General features: G+C 44.3%; 1 non-coding gene across 1 annotated transcript; it reads right to left on the bottom strand.

Annotated features, from left to right (window-relative positions):
• Positions 1-4,770: 4,770 nt before the first annotated feature.
• On the bottom strand, positions 4,771-4,844 carry TRNAE-CUC (transfer RNA glutamic acid (anticodon CUC)). The gene has a single exon. It is a non-coding gene; the product is annotated as a tRNA-Glu (tRNA).
• Positions 4,845-5,674: the final 830 nt, after the last annotated feature.

Below are 5,674 nucleotides of genomic sequence, written 5' to 3'. Positions count from 1 at the left end.
AACTGCATTGTCAGTTAGAGGAAGTCAGCCCTCTTGGAAGACTGTGGAACAGATATCAGAAACTTTGGGGAGGGTGGAGGTGTGAGGGAAGGACAGGGTTAATCATTATACCTACTACTTGGCTGGCAGGCATGCGCAGAAGAGAGAGTGAGAAAACATAGGAGGGGGTGTGGATTGAAAAAGACTGAGAAACCCTGATCCAGGTATAATGTGTGTGGGGGGGAGGGGCACGACTAAGAGATGGGAAGGTAGCAGCAGTAAAACTAAAGCAATAGAGCCAACACAGTGTGCAAATGTGTGTGGCGGTTCAGACAAGCCCACACCCACCTATGGGGGGGGAGGGGTGGCATTGCAGCGTCAGGTGGAATAGTGAATAAAGATGATGGGGTCTTGGATCCGAGCTGGGGTTGGGTGGGGCTAGAGGGGTGGGGATGGGGCAGGATGTTGTAGCAGCTCCAGTTTAGAGCCTAGTTAACTCCACATCTGCGAAAGCCCTCACTTCTAGACTCTCATGGTTACCAGAAAATTAAAGCAAACCAAAACAAAATAGATACTGCACTTCCTCTAACACCTAAGAACTGTATCCTGTTTAGCCAGACCTCACCTGGAGCCCTTTGGGAGTCAGTGAACACCTATTTAAGAGGGAAAGATGCTCCATCAGAGCATCAGAACTGCAAGGGGCGCCTGGTGGGCTATTGGGTTCCTCACCATTGTGTAACCAACATGAACTCTCCATCAACGTCAGAGTTCTTTCGTATGTTCAATAGCCATTTAAGCACTTACCTAGCAGGTGGTCTGGAATCGCCTTCCTCAGGGCCCCTCCAAATAGTTTAAGAATCCTAGAGTGCTTCATCAGTCTGAAGTGGGATGGGGTGGGATTACTGGAGCCTCGTCAGCCACTGCGGCATCTTGCTACCACACAACCTTGTTGGGAAAGCTTGGTCTCGCCCAAAGCGTAGACACTTGCCTAGTGGGATGCCAGACTCAGGCTACAGGATGGCTGATGTGGGGCTCCATGATTGGGCTGTGAAGTTAAAATACTCTCGAATCACAGTGACGGCTGCTTTCTAGAGCACAGTCCAGGAGCATGTGGAGCTGCTCCAACATGTGCCCCCCCACCCTCTCTCCAAGGACCACGCTAACACAGAGTAGGTCCAGTCACCCTTTCCCAGAAGAGGAGCCAATGGCCCCTCTCCCTGTAGTGGTTCTCATCTTCTCTCTCTGCTCCAGACAGTCTTTACTCTCCCCGCCACAGAAGAGGCTGACATTTGAAACAGAACTTTCGTTAGGCACACATTTTAATCTCTGGAGAGGCCATTCCTGCACCTCCACACGGGAGGATGACTGAGATTCTAAGGTTCTGTGATTCGATCACAAGCATTTTACGAGTCAGGACTGAGCCATGTGGGGAGACAGAAATGATTTATGAGCCCAAGGAACTTGCCATGTAGAGCAGCGGATAGAGTGACGGGAGTCATGGCAGAATCCATGCAGGTGTAATGAGGACCCAGAAGAGGGGCAGCTGACCCAGAGGGAAAACGTCAGGAAAGGAAGCCAGGAGCTTACACCTGAGTTGAGTCTCAAAAGGGTTTTTCAAAGTCAGGAAGGAGAATGGAAGGCAGAATGTTTCAGGCAAAGGAGCGCATGTTCAAAACTACAGAGGAGAGGGAGGCAAGAGTGTGGGGGGAGCCGTCTGGTGATAGTTTTAAGGGTGATACAGAGGGGAGAGCTAAGAGAGGACTCCGGTGAGGGAGACAGAGACTGCCATGAAGAGCCATATGGGCCATGCTAAAGAGTATGGATTTTACCCTGAAGGATGAAAAGTCCCAAGAGGAGTTCATAACAGGTAAGGACATTAAGTTCATGTTTTAGAAAGATCACTGGTGATAGTGTATAGACCAGGCCAAAGGCTGTTCAAGTTTATAATCTAGACAAGAAAACATAGGAGAAGTGGGTAAGGGAACTAGACATACTGAAATGTCAGGGCACATAGAAATTCCAGGTATTGTGAGCCCTGGGAGCTATTTGTAAAGCTAGGTGGACTCAGGGCTGAGTGAGTGTACCATCTCCACTTCACCATGTCAGAATAGTTAAGGCTCATTCTAAGAGGATATGAACTCTAACGTATTGGGTAGATAATCTTCCCAACAACTTTCACCTGGAAATACAGTCAGGTCAGAGGTCACTCCTTCCCCCAACATGAAGTAGTATTGACCCTTTTGTAACCCTTTGTGTTCCCAGGAGACCTCACACATACTTCCCTTCAGTCCCTGTAACATGTCATAATAGTAAGAGTTACTGTATATGCAGAGCAGTTTATGTATATGTGGTTCATTTAATTCTCCCTCCTTACATTTTCTAGATGAAGCAATTGAGGCAGAGGTCACATAAGCTGACCAAGACTCTACAACTTATAAGTGGCAGAGTTGGAATTTGAATTTTAGTCGCTTGATCTCCACAGTTAATACCCTTTTCCAGGCACCACACTGCTGCCCAGTGCTTGTTTGCTATTATGTGTCTGTCTCACTCTGTAGGTTTAGAAACTCTTTGAGGCCATGAACTGTGTCTTATTTTTCACTCTATCCTTGCACTTACATAGGCACTGACACACGCAATAACTGCTGAACGAATGGACGTTAGGCAATGTTTTAAAAAGTCACGTAAGGTTGAATATCTTAGACTATGTGCTATGTAGCAAGAAGAAAGGTGGGGGAATTCCCTGGGGGTCTAGTGGTTAGGACTCTGTGCTTTCACTGCTGGGGCCCAGGTTCAATCCCTGGCCGGGAACTAAGATCCCACAAGCCTCAGCAAATATGCGTTGTGTATATGATTGTTGGGTCCTTTTAAAAATCAGCCAACAGGACCGCGCCGTACCTCCCTGAGTCACCGTCCAACTGCCGGCAGATAGGGAGTGTCAGGCACAGAGTTCCAGCCACATACCTCCATTTGCTGTACTCAAATGATGGCCGAACATGACTTAATCATCAGGGGAAACAGACCAGGCCAGTGTTGTGGTCCTGCTTACCGCGAGGGTAGATGTCTGGGCAGGCTCAGCATCAGGTTATGCTATGGCCTTTCAACTGCCAGTGCTCCTCTGACCAGGGGAATATCCAGTAGCCATGTGGGCAACACACAGAGCATATGCCAGCCTTTAACTATATCAAGTGCTATGGCAACTGCTTTGGGAATTAGATCAGCGAGACCTTGGGAAACCTTGGCCAATCCGTGGGAGCTTGCTTAGCGCACAGAGGAGCCCCAAGGTGACGTCAGGAGGGTGGATCCGTTCCATCACCCCTCAAAAGCAACTCCCAGGACATTCATCATGAAAACTACTGAAAGCCAGCCCTACTTAAAGAGGCATGTATTTTGAGAAAGCAGCATTCCCTGAAGCCTCCCGAAACCTGGGTTTTACCAGCCTGAGCACAGTAGGATTCGGAGTGCTCACCCTTCACATCTTTAGCTTTCTGTTTCTAAAGGAAAAAAAGAGACTCTACCATGACTTTGTGGCTGTCAGGTTGCTCTCCCCAGTTTGGTGACTGCATTGAAGATGAATCAGAAACAGATGGATCAAATTTCCTCCAAAAATACACATGGGTTTGGCAGTTAAAAGAAAATGTATAGAATATAGAAGATCTGATAGCTCCCAGCCTTGTAAGAAGGCAGGGGCCACTGAAAATTATCATAACTATTTAGTGAAAGAAAACTGGATTGCTAATGGACACAGAGGAAACACCAGAGAAAACTAAGAGATTTGTGGATATTACACCTTGGCATTTGAAGTTCGAAAGCAAAGGCAAGGTGTTTGCAAAGATTCTAGTAGAAACATGCCCTTGAATTTGGGTTTAGAAACCTTAGTAAGTTGTAAAGAAACAATTTTTTGTTTTGTTTTGTTTGTTTTCTTAAGAAAAGAGCTGCTACAAGATGGAATGAGATAAATAGACCTAGAAGTCCATCCTAACAGACTGAATGTTCTATCATTTAATGACTTTGACAAGGCAGGAGAGCTTTTCAATAAGCTATTCCTCCCAACAGAAACCAAACATATATACACACAAAACAGAAACATATTTGTAATAGCTCTTAGTAGAGGCAATTGAACACATGAAGAGTGAGAAACATCTTATTAAAACCAACTTGACAAAACCACAAGCCGGCCATCATATGAATTGTCATCTTTTTGTGTCACTTTCCTTGGTAGGATTAATCACAATACCATTCATTTATTCTTTCAGCAGTAACTTATCAAGGACCTATTTTAGGTGCCAAATACTTAGCCATGCTCTGGGGTTTGGGAGTCTGATACAAAGATGTATAAGACGTAGAATCTTCCCTCATGTACATTACAGCAAAATAAATAAACAAACAAATAATAAAGAAATCTTTAGTTATTTGTACACAATTATTATGCATTTGATCCTGTACCATCAGAGCTCATCAGAGTAGTTAGGCACAAAAACTTCGTAATTAGATTTGCATTTGACCTTGGATTCTGCTACTTACATATTGAGTGACCTTGAACAAGTTATTTTATCTCTCTGAATTTTAATTCTTTCATCTGTCAAATGGGAACGATAATACTTAGGTCATTAAATTGGTTTGAGGACAAACTCCCTGTGATACCACACCTGTATTAAACCTTGATTTGGGTGCCAAATTCAGAATTAGATTAAAGTGCAAGAAACTTCTTTACTCTGGATATTTCCATTTTTTAATTTTCTTTTTTTCTTTTTTTCAATTTTTGGCCGTGCCACGCAGCTTGTGGGATCTTTGTTCCCCTACCAGGAATTAAACCTAGGCCCTTGGCAGTGAGAGTGCTCAAGTCCTGACCACTGGACCACAGGGGAATTCCCTACTCTGGATATTTCCAGATTAAAGCGATCTAATGCAAAGAATTAGTTACTTACAAAATTATTTGAAGAAGTAGAGGAGTAGGCAGGAACCCATGGCTGGGCTTAACCAGTTCAAGTTCATCAGCCATAACTAGGATCCAGAGGTCAGGAATGGTGACTGATGTCATTGCCACCACCACCCTGTTATGACACCCCCAAAGCCATTGTCTTGACAAACGTGTGCTGAGTTTGCCTTCAGCTACTGTCTTCATAGCAGAAACAGCAGCAGAAAAAGTTTTTCTCTCTCCTCTTCCAAAGCTTGTGGGAGTGCATCCATTTGGTATTCTATTTTGCTTCCAGAATCCTCGCTGCCCACAAGTTAGCAAATACAATTTTTGGCTTCCCAGTGCCTACTATACAGGAGGGCACGTGGAAGGTGATGGGAGTAAATACTGTGTGCCAGTTGACCATAGCCAATGTTTCAGCTACTTAGCACAGCATTAGCATCTAAGATCTTATATATTAACATCATTATTAATAGATATACACATTTAAGCCAGCATTATAAGCTATTATTCTTAGAAGTGAAGGTAGTCTGTAGCGTATTTCCTTGCTCCACTGTCAAGTAAATCATCAGGAAATCTATATTGTCCATCTAGGAGTGTCTGAAGCACAGGTCAGCTGAATGCTCTGTCAAAGATCAAAGTAGAGCCTGTTGACCTGATCTCAGCTTAGCCATCAGTTCACCATTTTATAATAGCTCCACAGGAGAAAGTCTGGCCAAATAGTAAACTGTGGAATTTTCAACTACTTTTTTTTTTAAACAACATTCTTGTTTGATAAAA

Source organism: Hippopotamus amphibius, chromosome 2 (assembly GCF_030028045.1).
Source record: "Hippopotamus amphibius kiboko isolate mHipAmp2 chromosome 2, mHipAmp2.hap2, whole genome shotgun sequence".
Classification (NCBI taxonomy): Eukaryota; Metazoa; Chordata; class Mammalia; order Artiodactyla; family Hippopotamidae; genus Hippopotamus; species Hippopotamus amphibius.
Note: the sequence above shows the minus strand (reverse complement) of the source record. Positions and strands in the feature narration are given on the sequence as shown.